This window comes from Prionailurus viverrinus, chromosome D3 (assembly GCF_022837055.1).
Source record: "Prionailurus viverrinus isolate Anna chromosome D3, UM_Priviv_1.0, whole genome shotgun sequence".
NCBI classification, from domain to species: domain Eukaryota; kingdom Metazoa; phylum Chordata; class Mammalia; order Carnivora; family Felidae; genus Prionailurus; species Prionailurus viverrinus.
In genome coordinates, this window is record NC_062572.1 from 53,543,064 (window position 1) to 53,564,345 (window position 21,282).

The window sequence follows — 21,282 nt, forward strand, 5'->3', positions numbered from 1 at the left end:
CTTTTAAACTACCAATTTTGTGGTAATTTATTACAGCAACTACATGAAACTAATACACCATCTATTGCAGTCTTGTGTATCTTCAAGGGAGGGATTTTTTTGACAAATGGATGACAAATGAGTTTCCCCTTGACTGGTTCAAGCATAAGCTGACCTCTAGGTAACGAAAGAGGATTTTCTAGTACTACCTGGCTTAATCATCAGCATAGTCTTTTCACCAAGCTGAAATCTGCTTCCTGACTGTCCCTCTACAGATTTACAGGTGACACATTAGTTCTCTGTTATAACATAGATCAACTCTCTTCTTATAAAAAATCCCTTTGCAGATCTGAAGACAGTATTAATCCCCTTTTAATCTTCCTTGCATAACCTTCAATGCTACCTATCTCCCATAATCTAGCTAAAAGCTGTCCTGTGAACCTCCCTCAATGGTCTTCTCTGGACTTCTTTCCCTGAGAGTGAAGGATACTTAATTGTGAACCTGTACGCCCATGATACTTGGCACATGAATACACATGCAAACATGAGAATACAACATCTTGAAGTATCTGGAGGTTGCAGTGTGTGAAAATGGAGGCACAGCAATGTTTCTAAGAATAAGAAGGAGCAGAAAGAGAGATAGAAATAGAAATATATACGTAGGGAGACCATGATAGAAATAAAAAGAGTGAGAAAGACATAACACAGCCAGTAGACCCATCAATCTCTCATTTGTGCAGAATCATTGGATCATAATGAATAGGAATAGGGAAAACTAGAAGTGGGAAAAGAAGATTTCCTAAGGAAAGATTGTTAGGGAGCTTTGGATAATACTAATAAATAATCATTAAAAGTTTACCAAGTACAAATCAAGCATTGTGCAAAAAACTGTAAATATAATATCTCCGTTATCATTATAGTAACTTGAAGTGAAATTTGATTTTATTATATCAAATTAAGGATTAAGAAACTATTTGAAATTATTATTACAAATTAAAAATGAAGAAAGAGATTTAAATTATTCACTGAAATCATGCTCCCTATAAATTGTGAAGCTGGCATCTGAACCCAACATTCTCTGGTTGCTAAGATGATTTCTTAAGCATTCCAGTAATGCTGCCTCCCAATCCAAATAACCATGAATCATACTATTGTTACTACTGAACTGTCTTTATTATTATTTCTTCCTCCTTAAACTCTCTTTCTATCCTCATGCCTTCTCTTCTTTGAACACCAGACTAAGGTCTGCAAACTTAACTTGAAAGCTAGAAAAGAGTCCTTGAAATGTGAAATCAGAGGACTGGAGCCATCAGACCAAAACTAACATTGAGCGCAATATATTAAACAAGATACGTAACCTATTTATGTGTATCCGTAGCATATCTGAAAAATATTTCTGGAAAACACCACAGCACAATCTTGCCACACATAATTGTGTGACGTATATCTGGAAATAGATGTTTTATTAATACTGTGGTTTTCCTTACCTTAAAGCCGCATTCACTGCTATTTTCTTTGTAACCTCTTTCATTTAAATAAGATACAGGGTCTATTTTCTATATCTTTGTTTAGAGGCTACAGATATTATTACCCTTAATTACTTCCCTATGTGGCTTTAAATTGAAATTACCTCTATAATTACTTTCCCCTGAAATTTCTATGGTGAAATTCTGCAAGTAAATGTTGATGGCTTCTAAATGAAGACATTTGGTCTGTGCTGTAATCATCAAGCAGGTAAAAGATTTTATTTAGTTTTGGAAAGTTTAAACATTTCGAGTAGTCCTGTCATCTCTTTTTACTCATTTATTTATGATTCAAGAAATTAATCCTAACAAAGTCTTTGATTCTGTGTGGTATGATGCTATCACAGCAACTCTGTTGGTTTTTAATAATTGATATAAAGTTTTAAATGAAGTGTTTAATTGTGTTTGCAGATAGTTTCCTGAGCCATAAATAGCCAACTGGCGAAATCTTTTTTATTATCATTGACATTAGGTAATCAACTTGTGCATTTTCATTGAAATGAGATCCAAGGAGCTTGGTGCCAGCAAGGTCATCACAACTCAAAAAGAACAGGAGAACATTTCAGGTCACCGTGAGTCACAGAGGGCAAATAGAACTTTGCATATATCCTTACCATAGCAATGTATCCAATAATTATTTTCCCTAGAATCTGTTTCAATTCAAAACACTGCACTGATCTCTGCATGGAAATCTAATTCTTCTTCCCACTCATAAAAATAGGCTACTCTTGCTATTTCTCTTGTCGCTTTCAGTTCATGCACATGAAAATAGAATTTAAATAACTGCAATGCCATTTGTTAAATGATGTCCTGGAAGAATTAGTTTTTCTTTAAAAAGTGAATACTACAAAGTTCTCTGTACCCATTTTACTACCTAAGGAAGTTATTTGCCATTTGCTGAATCAGAGATGAGCTTTATAAAATATGTAATATTTTTATTTTAATTATTACTGCATGAGTCACAGTTTTCATAAAAATCTGCCTTTAGTTTTAGCAGAATTGGCAAAGCTATATATTTTTAAATGACTGAATTTTCATTTAGAATCCTATTATTTTTACTAAAAGATGAGTGTATTATTCATCAAATAGAAAACAGAAATTTTCATATGAAGAGATGTGGATTATTTTAAAAACACTGTCTCATTATTTAACATTATTTGAGATAAAGAAGAATTAAAAGAATATATTTCAGTAGGAAGAATTAGATGATAAAATGGAGGCAGTGGTGAAGTTATGGTGCTTTGCTCTTGAATTGTCAAGACAAAAAAATTGCAAAACTTAAAGACTTTATGGGCTTATACAGAAAGCTAAAGCCTGTGCTTCTAAAATACAACACATGTAAAACTATTTACAGAACATGATTATCTCTAATTTTATGAAAACTTCACCCTGGAAAATGGGCCCAACTTATATTTTACTTTCCAAGCCAAACTCTGGACCATGAATATTTCATAATGTTTGACTCTGGGACCATCGAAGCTATGGATTCTCATTTGTTCTGAATGTATTCAGAGTACTGACCTAGTACTAGAAGTATTGATGCTCTAAAGTGTTAAATATTATAAAGCAATGTGATTCCATATAAATATACCGGGATGATTTTCCTAGTGCTACTAGATATAGAGATCCTTTACTCATGATTTACAAATAATAATAATAAGTGCTTATGTGACAAATTTTTATAAAACAATGGTGAAATTTTATGTTACACAGCATCAGGTCTTTCAATAGACATACAGTTAATATGGTGATCATAGTATGTGGACTCTTCAGCATGTAATGATAAAAGAGTACTCGAGTCCTAGACTGGGCCTTGTCTGATCTATCCCAATCTACTGTCTTCTCTAGACTGAAATGGTTTACATGGAGACTGACATGTATTCCAACATAATGAAAGAAATTTTAGTAAGCAGAATGGAAGAATAATGAACTAATTTTATATTTATTAAAATATGCTTTGAACTTTATGAAATACTATTATAAATAAAAGTAAACTATGAACATATCAGGAGATCAGGTGATTTATCAATTGAGGAAATGATCTTAGTCTCAATGTTTAATTTTAAAAGATAAAATTAGGGGTGCCTGGGTGGCTCAGTCGGTTGGGCGGCCGACTTCGGCTCAGGTCACGATCTCACAGACTGTGAGTTCGAGCCCCGCGTCGGGCTCTGTGCTGACAGCTCAGAGCCTGGAGCCTGTTTCAGATTCTGTGTCTCCCTCTTTCTGACCCTCCCTCGTTCATGCTGTATCTCTCTGTCTCAAAAATAAATAAATGTTAAAAATTTTTAAAAAAAAAGATAAAATTATACAAATTTACACAATTTACTTAGAAGGCTTAGACACATTGAACATGCATGACTACATTACTAAATTAAGATAAATAATAGATATTACTTTGAAAAAAATAGTTTTTATATAAATAAACATCTCTATGCAGTCTGTAAGTAGTCTGCAACCGGGAGTCACAATGAAACACAACTAGTTAAAATTCCTTAATGAATTCTAATTATAAATAACTATACTCCACAAATGGAAATGCATAGAAAGAATATGTTTTTGTCATGGACTATGGATAAGATCATAACTTTCTATTCTAATCTACTTGTAATACAAATTATTGCTAAATTGATGAAAGTGTCATATTAGCCTTCTATATATTTGGTGATATTTTCAAAAAATGTTGATTGATTTATTTTGAGAGAGAGAGAGAGAGCATGAGCAGGGAAGGGGCAGAGAGAAAGGGAGAGAGAGAATCCCAAACAGGCTCTGCTCTGTCAGTGCAGAGCCTGACACAGGGCTTGATCTCATGAACAGTGAGATCAGGACCTGAGCCAAAATCAAGAGTTGGATGCTTAACAGACTGAGCCACCCAGGCATCACTCAGAGATATTTTGTAACAATTCTTATTCTTCCCTTTCTTATGAATGGTAGGCTACCATAATATTCTATGAAATCACGTTTTTCCTCTGAGAAGTGTTTAACATCTGCATGGTTAGCTACATTTGGGCTATTTTGAAGACCAGGTAAAATGTGATAGGTGATTTACAAATCAGAACATAAATTACAGCTTTAGAGAAACATATCATAACTTTTCTTCTTTGAAATTTATGTCCACTAATTCAAACCATTTTAACAATACATACTGAGCAAATGTACTTTTCAGGAGTGTGAGATCCTAATGATTCATAGGAAATGATCATTGACCATCTTTTCATATGGCCCTTAGTTGTAGGAATTTTTGCCTCTGAGAGGACTGGGGCACAGATTATTCCACCATAACATCAAATTAGGAGTAGAATCAGGTTCAGCATAAGACATATAATTTCATCTTCCACCCAGAAAGGCGAATATTGTACTTATTAACTTCTTAACTGTATCTACATTAACAGTCTAGAAGGCAACATCATTTGCATATATTTTCATTATAACATGTGAAATAAAATAATGCAAAAAAAAAGAAATAAAATTGACTAAAAAATCTTAATTCTTAGGCAATGTCAGGTTTTCCTCTGCAGTTAAATGCTTATAAGAATACCAAAGGGGAAATAATAAGCAATATTGCCATCCAATGGTGAAATTGTAACATTTAAAGTATATTAAAAATAAAGATAAAGATAGGAATATAGGACCATATCTCAAAATTACTAGAAATATCTTTCTTTTGACTACCTGCGTTTTCTGGGAAATATAAAGGGAATATCTGCATGGTATTAATATAGTAAGTGCTAATCTAAAATAAGAATTCAAGGCACCTGGGTGGTTCAGTTGATTAAGTTTTCGACTTTGGCTCAGGTCATGATCTTATGGTTCATGAGTTTAAGCCCCACATTGGGCTCTGTGCTAGGCTCAGCTCAGAGACTGGAGACTGCTTCAGATTCTGTGTCTCTCTCTCTCTTTGCCCCTCTCCTGCTCACACACACACACACACACACACACTCTCTCTCTCTCTCTCTCTCTCTCTCTTTCCATCTCTCTCTCTCTGTCTCAAAAATAAATAAACATTTAAAAAATGTTTTTTAAATGAAATAAAATAAGAAAAATTCACTAAGGGTGAGTTTTCACCTCTTTCTAACAAAGAACAAGAGAAGCTCCACTTCCTATCATTTAATTATCAAAGAGGTAGGAGAATAGAGTTTGAAAAACTTATTAATATCATTATTTTCATTCTTTATTTTACATTATGCTTAGCAAATATTTTCCTTTCACAGTCAGTTAAGGATATTCCTGAAAGTTGTCCCCTCTTAAAAGACTTCAGAACTAATCTTTCTCCCAAACCCCCAGACACATTTGCCTACACTGTTGCTTATAATTGTTTGATTTATTTTAGAATCATTGACATATTTGTTGACACACAGCTTTAATTGGGAAAAGGACAATGTCTTAATGGCTAAGAGACCAACTATAAATAATTGTTGAATATAGAATTGTCTTAACTTTGAATGTCTCTGGATTTATAAATTTGCATGTTCATACTGAAATAGCTGTATTTCACCAGTGATGTGCATTTTATCTCATTTGTAAAATTCAAAGAGCCACTTCAAATTTCCCAATATGTGGACATTTTTGCTAAGTTAAATGGCAAGAGGAGATTACAGTAACTAAAATTGGATTGTTATAACTGATAAATAATAAAGTGCTTGTAAAATACCTATTATTATGCCTATTATATGGAATGTACTCAATAAATAGTAGTTGGCAAAATTGTGCTGTTGCTGGTAATGACAATGATTATTCAAGCTGCTTTGGCTGGATTTTATTAATCTGATATCCCAGATATGTACATTTATAAAGAAGAAGAAGTATATTTTTATATCTCAGAGTTTAATTACTGCAGTAATCAACTTATATATATATATTATTATTATTAAATTACATAGTATTCATTCAATTATTCAAGAAATATTTAAAAAGCGTCCATTTTCTAGCTGCTAGCTGTGTTAGGTATTAGAAATGGAGGAGTAAAGCAGATAGATGTAGTCTCTGCCCAAATGAAAATAGTATCATGAATAAATGGATATTGAACAAGTAATGACAACTATGTTAAGTGCTATGAACATGGTCATTAGGTAGCAATAGGAGAAGGTCCTCCCTACAGTGAGATGCTCAAAGAAAGTCATCTGAAGGAAGCTAAGGCCCAAGGATGAATAGTAGCTAACTAGGTGACAGTTGGGCAAGGAAAGGGGAGTTGCAGGAAGAAAAAACTGCTGAAAAGACAGTTTGGAGGTGAGATTAATCTGGAACTTTTGAGGCACTAAGAGCTTCATTTCATTTAAGAGAGACAGAATGCAAAGTAGAGTTGGAAACCTAAGCAGGATCTTTTGAACTATGCCAAGGATATTAGACTTACCTTAAAGGTTAGAAGTACTAGGCAGCACATGAATGCAAGAAAAATAAGTAAACATGTTGCTTTGAGTGGGAGAAGTGTTTTTATCCATGGGTGACAAGTGTCTGTGTAGATAATCACAAAGAATCTACAAAAAATCTCCTAGAATTAATACATGAATCAAGATGGATGGTAGAATTCAAGGTCAACTTACAAAAGTCAATCATATTCCTATACACAAACTTTATGTGGAAAGGCTAAGAAACCAAAGAGTCAACATTTTAAATAAGCACATTGGTGAAGGATTACATTACCCAATTTCAAGTCCTATTAATATAGCTATAATAAGTCTGTTGAAACTGGACTCCCAAGTTTTGCTTAAGAGATAACCCCATTCATACTCTTCATTGGTGTGGTTCAGGTTGGTTGATCTCACTCCTGCTTCAGCAAAATGCCTTACGATTATGTGCACATCCACACATCCTGTGTTATGTGTGATTCCCAAGAAGCCAACCCTGAGTCAAGGTCTTGTAAGTTATTTACTATGGAGGACTATCATGGAGGTTGTTAAATGGGTGGGGAAAATAAGACACAAAGAAGTAGCTCAGTCAAAGTCCTGAGGACGGTACCTTCAGAATGTTCCTGTCGTTAGGCCACAGATTGCCCCTACTGAAACCAGTGAACTGGGCTTTTCCCCAGTTTCTCAGTTGGCTTCAAAGGGAATTTGGCTGGCACCCAATGCAGACTCTTGTTATTATTTCTTTTGCAATTGATTTGAAGCTTAGCGAATATCAGTTTTCCTCAAACATCTATGAGCATAGTGGAGATATTTAGAAATCAACTCAAAAGAACAGAAGGTAGAGCCAAAAGACAGAAAGAAGCAATCCTATGAATGCATAACCCTGAATGCAGCTTTGCCTAAAGCCAGATTCTTCCTTAATGCTTCAATTACTCCAAGTTACTCAGACTGATATATTCTTTTCTTACCTTCTTTTTCTTTGTTCAAGCCAGTTGAATTGGGGTTTTGGTCATTTCACAAAATAGTGAAAACTGATACAGGGACAAAAAGAATTCTAAAAAGAAGTGATTCCAGAAAAGCATTTTAAAGGATATACGGGAGTTAACTGAATAGTTTGCTCTGTCTTTTACAGGTTTCGAAGAGTGTATTAAAGAATTGCAGAACGTGAAGAGGTATAACCATATCAGACTTACCATGATGAATTCAAGTATTTATTTTTATTAATGTTTTAGTGTTTTATTCATTTTTTGAAAGAGAGCGTGAGTGGGAGAGGGGCAGAGAGAGATGAGGACGGAGGATCCGATGCAGGCTCTGTGTTGACAGGGTGATGCTATCAAGCCTGATGTGGGGCTTGAACTTACGACCTGAGCTGAAGTCAGAAGCTCAACGAACTGAGCAAACCCAGATATCCCTATTTTAATGTTTAAAACAGAGAAATTCATGAAGAAAATCTTGTATATATCCATTTATCCATCTGCCAAAATTACTAAGTGTTACTATTTTGTCAATGTAAGTTATCAGATAGATTTGAAATACACTTCATTCCACTTTGCAGTCAAATACGCAACCCTCCCTCCCCGCAAACAATCACTACCATAAATGTATGTACATTTCCCATTCATGAGTTTATATTACTATGTGCCACAAAGTATGTGTGTGTGTGTGTGTGTGTGTGTATATATGTGTGTGTGTATATATATATATATATATATATACATAATATACATATATACATAATATATATATTAACAGAAAGGACACATAAGAACAAAAACTGCATATATAAATATAATAAAATCATCTTGTTTTATGCTACATTTCAATTAATATTATATTTTCATATACTCATTTATTTAATATGAAATTCCATAGAATCTCATCATACTACCTATCTCTAACTTATTTATATTTTACAAATATATCTTTTAAATCCCTTTTATCTTCAAACATTATGCATTATTTTACTAAGTATATCACTTATAATCAGTGAAAAGCTGAGTTCTTAAAAATCCAATCTAAGTCTTTTTATTCTAACAGGAGAAGTAAGTTTTATTTTTAAAAATTTAAATTGGTTGCTGATATATTGAAGTTTATTATGCCATTTTAGTTTGGAATTTACACTTACAACATTTTGTTTCTTTTTTTCTTCTTTCCTGACTGCTTTTTGATTAAGTTTTCTTTATTTACTTTACTCTACCCAGTAAGCCTCTATTTCTATTTCTATTATTCTAGTAAATTATATCTAAGTGGTAACATTTCTATCTCTTTCCTCCTCACTGAAAAACAAGCACTATAGGACATAAAGTATAGTCTTAGGAAATGTATTTTCATACAGATAGGGCATTTAAAATATTCCTACTCTGGGACACCTGGATGGCTCAATCAGTTGAGCGTCCAACTCTTGATTTCAGCTCAGGTCATGATCCCATGATTGTGGATCAAGCCTCGCATAGCTTTCTGTGCTGAGGCTGGAGCCTGCTTAAGATTTTTTCTCTCTCTTCCTCCACCCTTATCCTCAATTGCATTCTCTCTCTCTCTCTCTCAAAATAAATAAACAGGGGCGCCTGGGTGGCGCAGTCGGTTAAGCGTCCGACTTCAGCCAGGTCACGATCTCACCATCTTGCGGTCCATGAGTTCGAGCCCCGCGTCGGGCTCTGGGCTGATGGCTCAGAGCCTGGAGCCTGTTTCCGATTCTGTGTCTCCCTCTCTCTCTGCCCCTCCCCCGTTCATGCTCTGTCTCTCTCTGTCCCAAAAATAAATAAACGTTGGAAAAAAAAAATTAAAAAAAAATAAAAAATAAAAAATAAACAAACAAATAATAAATGAATAAATATTCATGCCCTGCTTGCATAAGAAAGTCATCTCTCTTCTTTACATTGACTTTTATAAGAGGAACCAGGAACCTAAATAGGAAAACAGTTGCTAATATTATGTGCGTGTCTTGGGTGTGTGGATGTAGGATAGACTCCCACATATGGAGTAACAGGTTCAAAAGAAATATGTTAAAGGTGATTAAATTTCCAAAAGACTTTTCATGACTGAAATAGTGGACACATTGGGAATATTCTCCAGTATCAACTCAGATGATCATTCTAGCTTAGCCTCTGAAGCTCCACATGGGAAAAATAATCTTCATCTTCTTCACATGCTTTCTTTTAGCATAAAGAGACAGAATTAGATCCATACAAGAAGCTTAGAGGGGCACCTGGGTGGTTCAGTTGGTTAAGCGTCCGACTTCAGCTCAGGTCATGATCTCACAGTTCATGAGTTTGAGCCCCGCGTAGGGCTCTGCACAGACAGCTCAGAGCCTGTGACCTGCTTCGGATTCTGTGTCTCCCTCACTCTCTGCCCCTCCCTCACTCATGCTCTGTTTCTCTCTCTATCTCTCTCTCTCTCAAAAATAAATGAACATTAAAAAATATTTAAAAGAGGGGCGCCTGGGTGGCGCAGTCGGTTAAGCGTCCGACTTCAGCCAGGTCACGATCTCGCGGTCCGTGAGTTCGAGCCCCGCGTCAGGCTCTGGGCTGATGGCTCAGAGCCTGGAGCCTGTTTCCAATTCTGTGTCTCCCTCTCTCTCTGCCCCTCCCCCGTTCATGCTCTGTCTCTCTCTGTCCCAAAAATAAATAAACGTTGAAAAAAAAATTAAAAAAAATATTTAAAAGAAAAGAAAAGAAGCCTAGAAAGCCTATGTGGGAATAATATGGTGAAGGGTTATTATCACAGATTTTGGAAATAGATCTAGTTACAATGAGGATCATCCTCTGAAGAAAGGTAAGCTCTCACCTGTTTGCCCCCAAATGACAAAGATATGTATAAATTTTGTGTTTTAAATACAAATATAAGGTTCTAGAGTACTCTTTGCCACTGTAACAGCTTTGTGGGTTTCTAACAAATAGTGCTTGTGGGCTTCTGTGAACTTATTTTACCACTGAATGCTTGTATGTAGAAGAGTCACACTCTCAAGTATTATGCAGGTAGGCATAATAGGCATCTTAATTCTACTTGGCATCAGTTAGTGTGTTTTATGACATAGATTGTGCTTCCATCTCAGTCATCCTGCAACCCATATTTGCTGTTTGCTGGAAACACTGTGCCTTAGAAATATGAGGTTTTCATGGCTTTTAAAAAAGCAAAGGGAGGAGAGAACTGGCAGAACATAAAAGTGCACTCTGATCAGATTTTAATGCATGTGCATTTGTTTCTTTGTTTGTTAGGCATTTTATCAAATGCAGAGAGGGCAAGAGGGGTTCTATGTTGTCCAGTAGAGATAGGTCATGATTCTGGGGGGAAACTATTGAAAAAGTCTAGCTTTGTCTGAAATGTTGACACAAGAATCCCAGACATGAATGAGGCCAGAAAGAAAATATTACAGGGATCTTGACTGGGTCAATTAAAGTTTGCCTTTCACAGAGCATTCTTAGGGGCATTTAACAATGGCAAGAGTTAAGAGCACAGACCATCGAGGAAGTTTGTGGAAGGGGTCACGGTGATCATTGCCTTCTCCTGAATGATGTACCAAAGAATGAGGGAGGAAAGAACACTCATTCTCCCACACAGACAAAAGAGTTCTGTTTGAATCATTTAATTCTTAAACCCTCATTTGAAATCTTTCTAGGGCTTTTTTTTAACAATATAATTTGTAAATAGCCAACATATGGAAACAACTTCAGTTTCCATCAATAGAAAAATAAATAAGGAAGATGTGGTATGCACACACACACACACACACACACACACACACAATGGAATATTATGCAGCCATAAAAAGAATGAGATTATGCCATTTGAGACAATATGGATGGGCCTAGAAGGTATTGTGCTAAGTGAGATAAGTCAGGCTGAGAAAAACAAATACCTCATGATTTCACTCATATGTGGAATCTGAAGGCACAAAACAAAATAAATGTTTAAACCAACGATGAGCAGAATCAGACCTATAAATACAGAGAACAAACTGATGGTTGCCAGATGGGAAGAGGAGGGAGGGTTGGGCAAAATGAATAAAGGGGAATGGTATATATTAACTTTTAGTTGCGGAATGAATAAGTCATAGGAATAAAAGTCACAGCATAAGTAATATAGTCAATGATACTGTAATGGTGATGAATGGGGACATAAGCTATACTTATGAACATAGCATAAGGTATAGACTTATTGTATCCTTGTATTGTACAACCAAAACCAATGTAACATTGTGTGTCAACCAAACTCATATATATATATGTGTGTGTGTGTGTGTATATATATATATATATATATATATATATAATATGTATTAGAATTAATTCATTCAATGACTATTTATTGAGTGCTTACTATGTGCTAAGCACTTTTTTAAAAAATGTTTAATTTTGAGAGAGAGAGAGAGAGAGAGAGAGAGACAGACTGCAAGTGGGGAAAGGCAAAGAGAGGGAGACAGATGATCTGAAGCAGGGTCCACACCAACAGCAGACAGCCCGATGTGGGGCTTGAACACACGAACCATGAGATCATGACCTGAGTTGAAGTCAGGTGCTCAACTGACTGATACACCCAGCTGCCCCTGTGCTAGGCACTTTTATAAGTGCTTGAGATATATAAGTTAAAATAATTAAAAAGAGAAAAAACTGTACCTTTGTAGAACTGATATTCTAGTCGTCAGATAGTAAAAATATATTAAAAAACTAAGAAATTATCAACCAAAACATGATGAATAAGAAAAGCACATTGCTTGTTATAAGCTGGCACATGTTGAGAAATATAACATGGTCAAGATGAGGAGATGAGTTGCAGTTACTCTGCAGTTGGTCAGAGTAGGCCTTAATGAGTTCAAAAAACTTTGAAGAATATAGGGAATGAGGAAAATAATAGGCTTACAAATAGCATCCCAGAAAGAGGGAATGAGAACAAGGTCCTGAGCAGTAACATGTTGTGTGTATCAATAAACAACAAGAAGGCCATGCATGCTTGAAGTCAAGTGAGTTGAAGGGACAAATACGGAAAGATGAAGTCTTAACAGTGACGGGGACCACATGATACAGGACTCGGTAGGCCTTTGTATGTACTTTGGCTTTTGCTCTGAGTAAAATAGAAATTGTTGGAAGATTTTGAATATATCTTTTGAATAAATAAAACATGTTTAAAAGTCCTTAGACACCCCATTCTATTAATGTTTTAATAAGACACAATTCAGTTTGCTTTTATAAGGCTGGAATATACAAAGAGAAGCTTAAACCATTTTCTATTCAATGTCAGTTCCTTCTGAATAATTAATGTTTTTCAGAGTTCATGCCTAGTGAATGGTTGAGTCTTTATTCCACTCTTGCTTTAGACTCTTTCCAACTTCTGCCTAAGGTAAACTGGCATTTGAGGAGGGATTCTCCATTCTTGAATGTGCATTCAAGCACAGAAGGTACTCCATTCTCTCTTACAAAAGAGGATTCTTATTCACACTAAACTCGCCTTTTGGTAACTGAAATGGATACTTTTCTTTTAAACAGAATATAATATTGAAGTTTGTTTTTAGTAGATGAGCAATTCCATTTTCTATCACTGTGCCATTAGACTCTCACTGACATTAAGGTATTAGAAAATATCACTGAAATCTTGTATATGACATGGTAGGATCACTGACCCAACATGTTTTCTCTATCCTCTCCTTGTTCCCAACTACTTTTTTTCCCATTATACCACACACACACACACACACACACACACCCTCAATGTTGGGAATATATAGGAAGCTACTGGCATTTTTTCATCCCTTTCCATGCCATCAAATCAATCATTTTATTGATTTGAATGATTGTTCAGTGAAGAGCATGAATCCAAAGATGGTAAGTGGACCCTCCCACTACTGCTGAATTCAGACATACACACTGATGTAACTGTCATCCCAGTATTACCTGGTCATACTCATGATGTTGGAACACACTAATTATTTCCAGATTTTATATAAATAATTTTCTTCTATCAACCTATAAATCTGGCTTATCTTGCTCTTTAATTCAGGCTGGTGTAAGGCACTCTTATCTGAATGGTAACTGAAATTAAGAGTGTGACATACAGTCTCCCGCCAGAAGCCAAAACCAATATATTCTGCACTTCTGGAAAATGTTGACGTCAATGATTTGTCTCTGGTCTAATGTCACTGAGAAGACTTCTACTGAATCTGATCAAATCTAACATAAACTGTATAGATGTGATTCATGCTGACTAACGTTGAAGTATACTTATAGTTAATGATAGGACAATAAACCTTGAAATAAATCATGTAGATAATAGAGGCTTAGTGAAGAAATGCAAATTGGCATTAAAATGTACTGATGCATCAGTTACAAATGTAGTAACAACTTCTTAAAGTTATGACAAATTTGATCCCTGGGAATAATATCAATCTATTTTAAGTAGATTCACTTATTTATAAGTAGAACGCACAGGTAATGAAATAGTTAGATTACATAATATCCTGACCACACTTTAATATGAGTTTGAAAGACTCAATTTTCTCTAAGATTCTTATAATAAATAATTTTACACATGCCTCTTATTTTGCCCTTTGTTAAGCAATCTATACCCTCTTGGCATTTTCATAATAAAAAAATGTAAAATGTTCTATTTTTAAAAGGCATTGTTTTGGTTTTGAGAATATAGAAAATGTCAGAAAAGTAATTATAAAGTATAAAGAAAGAGTTGAGTTTCTGATAACATCAGGAAAAAAATAAGTAGTGTGATTTTAAGTTACCCAGAATTTTTGCATTGACAAATTAAAATGTCGATCAAGCATTTGAAAACAAAAATAGGAATAGTAACTACAATCTTCAAGAATATCTACTCCCGAAAAACTAACAATGGTCATAAGTTGTCAGTTTGTTACAGAGTAAAATATTGCTACCACGAAGTTAACTTATTTTTCTTGCTTCTAAAAATTATTTTTCAATGTGGGGCCAAAAAAAGAAAAAACCCTCAACACTTCACAGCCTAAAGACATACTGTTTGAAATTACCTCGTGGGGAAAAAAAAAGAACTGCAAAGGTGTTCTCTGAACCGATTTTGATCTCTGCAAGGATATGAACTATAATGATCAGAGGGCATTCTAAAATGCTTCAAAAATGGTTAAACCAAGGAATAACTCAGCCTGGACACCCTTTATCTTTTTAAGATTGAATGCTAGTGAGCAAGCCACAGCAATAATAGTATTCGAAGTATAAAGATGAGATATTAAGTAACTGGATGTTCTTTCAGCATAGTGTTAAGCTATTGTACATTCTTCAAGGTTTAACACACAACCCGTGCCTATAGACAGCTGTACCTTCATATGATATAATTAGAAAATATCAAATGTGTCTCAATTGAATAAGGTCTATAGTTCCATATCAAATAAAAGCTATAGTTCTGAAAGACAGTATGGTCTATTTTCTAAGTAAAACAAAGAGCTCTAAATATTATTGCAAATATGTATCCTAATTTGTTGGATTTTTACGATCATTTTTGCATGAGAAACAGAAATAATGTATTATGCACCATTTAACTTTTTAAATGTAGAAGACAGAATAACATCTTACAAAGAGAATGTTTGCAATTAAAAAAAATATAGATAGTGCACTCTACATTGAAGGGTTCAGAAAACTTTGTTATCCACATATATTTGCCACATATTTTGCAAGTCCATTACTTGCAAAAGTCCATTACTTCACATATGAAAATTCTGGATAAACCCATGTATAAGAGATATATTTTAATAGTTAGAATAAATTTTATTTTCCTGTTTAAGGATTTGGTATGTACTCATCAATAAAGTCTTTGTGATGTTACCTTTTTGTTACAAATAATTGCTTTGAATAGCCATTATCTAAGTTGACCCCCTACATTTCCAGTATAGTTGGTTAGTTAGTATTACCATTTATATCTACCTTTCCTCAAAAGTGATTGGAGCTTTGTCACATGAGAATAAAAGTCGAAACGGCAGGAATACATTGACAGTGTTTTAACCAAGGTAGACAGTAAGTACTGGAAATATTCATTGACCCTTTAACTAAGTATGTTCTTTGCAAATTTTTATCACTTTTATTTTTTTTTAAGTTTATTTCTTTATTTTGAGAGAGAGAGAGCATACACATGTGTGCAAACAGGGCAGGAGCAGATAGGGAGGGAGGAAGAGAGAATCCCAAGCAGGCTCTGCGTTGTCAGCACAGAGCCCAGCACAGGGCTCGATCCCACAAACTGAGATCAGGACCTGAGATGAAATCAAGAATTGGATGCTCAACTGACTGAGCCACCCAGGAGCACCATCATTTTGCTTTGCTTAAAGCAGAGGATCATCCTAAACACTTGTCTTAAAAACAAGACATTGATTCTACTCACATGCTGTGAGCTATGTGCTCTTGGAAAAAAAAAAAGCAAAAACCCTCATTGTTTTGTTTTGTTTTTTTGCCTCATTTTCCTTCCTCATCAGGGAAAAAGGACACTGAGCTAGCTAGATGATTTCTAAAATCCATTTAGTCTCTAAAGTGCAATGTAATAAATTTAAATACACTTACTATTCTCTTCAGTACATATTTATCCTCTAGCTGAAAAAAATAAGTATATCCCAGTTTTGAATTCTACATACATTTCTGTATATCAAAAATGTAGACAATCAGAAACAACCTAGACAAAGAAAAAAATCGGAACTGTTAGATAATAGGTAACCCTAAAATAACTTGAAAAGTGTTTGGCATTTTAGAAACTATGGAATTATCATCATCTTCATCATCATCATTATTTTATTCTCAGAATTAATTGAGCATGTCACATGTTCCAGATCTCATGCTAAGATGTTTGAAGCTCTATTTTATTATTGTCTTAAAAAAAAAAGATTTACTACAGTCTGAAGTGTATTTATATTTTTACATTTTTATAATTTGAACTAAAGTTACACCATACTAATTACATTTTAAAATTCACATTTTAACATTTTATTACTAGATATTTATGACATTTTTGGTCACATTATTACATTTTATTTATTTTCACACTAATGAAACTCTTCACAGTAACCATAATATAAATAATATTATTTGTGATTGATTTTACACACAGTCATTTAGGCCTGGTGGCTTTTAAGCATTCCTGAGAAGATTTATAAATGAAGATACCAATGAAAAAAGCAATTGGTAAATATTAATAATGTATAGAGATTTTTGAAATATTCTATAGCCATTCTTTGTCATAATTTTGAAATTACTTTGAATTTTCTTCACCACTGCTGTCGGCACAGTGCAAATCTGCATTACTTCATGTCTGTGTTTTATATTCTTTTAAGTCTTCTGTCTCTGATTCTTTCCACTTCATTTCATTCAGAAAAATGTATAGAAAAACTTTACAAAGTACCATACCATAGCTCCCTAATACTGAGGAGACTATGTTGTTGTTTCTCCACTTAATTAAAGGTTTTAGTTTTTTCACTAGTCTGTATAGGTCCCTCTTCTGCATCAATGTCTCAGCAGAAAGCATCTTTTAGAAAAGGCATGCTAACTATCCGTTTTCAGACTGTGAGTCCCCACCTTACCCTTCTCTAGCCAACAATCACTTATCTACAAATGGATCTACCTCAAACCCCACCTGTTGCATTAAGCCATTTCTGCAGTTTCAGATGAACTGTACCAAATGCTAATCTCTAAACTTTTATAGAACATCAAGTCATATATCATTAGTTACCCATCCCTATATGTTGTCTATTTATAGCTCTAATATCCTAATTGACATATTTAGGGCCTGAAGACCCTTATAATAAGCATCTTCATATTTGAATTTGATCCTTGAATTTAGGATACAGGTTTTTAGCTTCAGGACCATGAGGGATAAAGGCTTAGGGCTATTTATCGGGATAAAGGCTTAGGGCAGAATCCTGCAATGTCTTACAGTCCAGCACCTGAATACTTCTGTCTCGCCACTCACCATACCACCCTCACCCTGTAGACACCAGCCCAAGGGACCCTTTCTCACACCGTTTTCCATCCCCATCAAGGTTTCCACATATGCTGTCACTTCGGCCTCATGTGTTCTTCTTTTTTTATCATTATTTTTTAATGTTCATTTATTTTTTAGAGAGAGAGAGACAGAGTGTGAGCAGGGGAAGGAATCCAAAGCAGGCTCCAGGCTCTGAGCTATTAGTACAGAGCCCTATGTGGGGCTCCAACTCTCAAACTTTGAAATTAGGACCTGAGCTGAAGTGGGAGGCATAACAAACTGAGCCACCCAGGCGCCCCTGCCTGGTGTATTCTTGCTCCTCCTTTGTCTTGTTAACTTCTATTCAATGCTCAGATATCAATTCAGTATCCTTTAGCTGAAAGCTTTCACTCATAACACCAGGCATGTCTTCTTTGTAGCTACCAACATGCTTGGAATTTCATATATACGTGTTTATTTGTCTTTCTTTGCTATCTAATTAGAAAACATCCATCTCTGATATCTCAGGCAAAGAATAGGGCCTGGAACGTAGTAGGCATGCAATACATATTTTTAAACTAAGCCATAAGTCTTCTAAAGGTCATGGTATCTAGAAATATGACAGCTATAATATCCTACATGGAAAACTCCTCAACAAGGGACATGCATCCCTATTTGACTGGTCCACGGTGCTTTACTCTTTACTTAATTTTCTTCACTAGATGAGACTATCATTAATAAAGTCAATTCTTTAAAAAAACGGAAAATAAAAGGGGTCAGCTCTAAATTCTTACTATACATCCAAAATAATTTTTATTACACAGTAACAAAGAATCTACTGTGAGCCTAGATTTCGTCAACTTTAAAAGCATCATAAAAAAATAAAAATTAGGGCTCTTGGGTGGCTTAGTCAGTTGAGCATCTGACTTTGGCTCAGGTCATGACCTCATGGTTCATGAATTCAAGCCCCGCATTGGGCTCTGTGCTGACAGCTCAGAGCCTGGAGCCTGCCTCAGATTCTGTGTTACCCTCTCTCTCTCTCCCTCAAAAATAAATGAACATTTAAAAAATTAAAAACAAACATGGAGTGGCTGTGTGGCTCAGTCGGTTGGGCGTAGGATTTCAGCTCAGGTCATGATCTCACAGTTTGTGGATTTGAACCCCGCATCAGGCTCTGTGCTGACAGCTCAGAGCCTGGAGCCTGCCTCAGATTCTGTGTCTCCCTCTCTCTCTGCTTTTCCTCGCTCACACTCTATCTATCTCTGTCTCTCAAAAATAAATAAACGTTAAAAAATAACTAAAAATTAAAAAATTAAAATCATATCAACTATATAAACCAAGTTTATATATACTTATGTAAAAATAAATAAAATATAAATGTAAACAAATATTTATATATTAAATATATCTTATACGTATTTTATACAGTATAGATAATACATATACTATATATTTAATAGTATACATGTAAAACGTTATCAGATAAATTATGCTAAAGTGACACAAAGCATTGTCCTAATTATATCCATGAAATCTTAAATAGTCTTTTGGAATTATCATTAGCTGAGAAGAATGTCAAAATTAATCTTCTTTAAAGCGGATTCTGCTGTGTAGTAAAAGGTATTATAGTGAGTTTCTGATGTGCTCAGTACTGAAACAGAAACTGATATGGCACCAGGCTAAACACTAAGACAGCAGAGATTTTTAAAATCCATTAGATTGTAATGTCATTGACAGGAGGGAACAGGTATTTTATTCCCCTTGTAACCCTCTGTCTTTCACTATATAGGACAGGATTTTGCACAGAGTGAATGGTCAATAACTTATTGTCGTGGTGACTGCTAGATAATGAGTCATGAAGAATAGCTAAATTAGACTCAGGAAAAATCCACAAAGCTGAAACAATCATGTGTGTTGCAATGAACATCAAGAGACTAGTCAAAGGATGGCAGTGACAGAATAAGATTTGTACACCTGGTAAAAGTGTTGCTGCGCAGCTATTCAGGAAGTAACAGACTGACTTAATGTGATGTTAAGTGCGAATTCAGGAATATAAAGTAGAAAACTCATGATCTGTTATCACAGATTTCAAAGCAATAATTACAGCTAAAAGAAAAGAAATCCCACTAGGTACCTCTGAAATTACACCGTCAGAGGACTTTGTTATCTTCACCTTTGTACTCGTATGTTTTAAATAACATTTTTAGAGAGTTAAGTTGAATACTTCTTGGAGAGCAGCTATTACAGGAAGTATTTATATAGCCAAGTAAACGTGGAATCCAGATATGTTTTCCGTCAAAATCAAGCAGCATAGTAATTGTGTTTATATCTTTCAAACCCAAGTGGTGTTTTTCATTTTAATCCCCTAGGCATTTCATGGTATATGTATATGCTTAACAGTAATGTCATCACTCCATGTGAAATGGCAATGATTTGAAAATATTAATATGTTCTTGGTATATTAATTAAGGTGATCTTTAAATGTATCTGTGTCTGTTTAGGCAATCCTGGACAGAAAACTCTGTAAAGGAATCTAATTTGGGGGTTGCCATTCCGTAAACCTGGAACTCAGTCAAGCAGTCATGCCCAATTGAACCTGGTGGAGATGTATGGCAGGGGAAAAAGAAGCCTAAGTTATAGATGCTTCTATTAGCCAGCTAGGGAAGTCTCTCAGCCAGACTAGATAGTAAGTTCTACCATCCAGGTAGCTTTAGCCTTACATGTAGGAAAGCAAGCAGTGCCCAGAGGAAAGAAATGGGGTGGGAAGGGGCGGAGGAGGCAGTGTGATCTCATAGTGGCTCCTTTCCCTGTTCAGTTAGAGGCCACAGCGGGGGTGGATGTGGAAGGAAAGGGGAGGGCACCAATTCACTTACTTGGTTCATCCTGGCAAAACCTGAATGTCCTAAAGAAAACATATCTGATTAAATTAAGTTGAAGTTATCAGAAATAATTGAATTTTTTTCCACTATCAAACAGGTAGGAGCTAATGAGGAAGACCAGAAAATTTTTCATAACGTAAAGCTACTGTACTACTGTCTATATCTGAACATTACAGTTGGACTCCTACCTTCTCCCTTTAAACCTGAAATTCATTTGATATATGCTATCATTCTATACAGAATAGAGAAAGACTTGTAAAAATATGTGTTTCCAGGTTAACTGGGTTATGAAGAAATAAAGAAGATAACCAGAAGTATCTTTACAAAGTGCTGACATTCCAGAAAAAAAAAAACAAAACAAAACAGAATAAACAAAACCAGAACATTTCCCACAACATTGGTACCAAACAAAATGAATAAATAAAATGACTGTGATTACTGAACAATTTTTCCAATTTTTTCTTTTATGTATATGTTTTCATATTCTAAAAGGAATTCATAATTATAGTTTAAAAAGAAAATTGAGACAGTAGTAAAAATGGAATTAAAAGTATCCATAATACCAACACAGCTATAATCATCATAAACACATTTTTGCATCACTTTATAGTAGTTTCCAATATATATTTAGGATCATATTGCATACATACT

The 21,282-nt window shown here is 34.8% G+C and overlaps 1 long non-coding RNA gene across 1 annotated transcript; it reads left to right on the top strand.

Annotated features, from left to right (window-relative positions):
* The first annotated feature begins 1,165 nt into the window (after positions 1 to 1,165).
* Positions 1,166 to 20,984, top strand: LOC125149569 (uncharacterized). Its single transcript, XR_007145970.1, has 3 exons — positions 1,166 to 1,713; positions 7,977 to 8,016; positions 20,729 to 20,984. It is a non-coding gene; the product is annotated as an uncharacterized LOC125149569 (long non-coding RNA).
* The last annotated feature ends 298 nt before the right edge of the window (positions 20,985 to 21,282 follow it).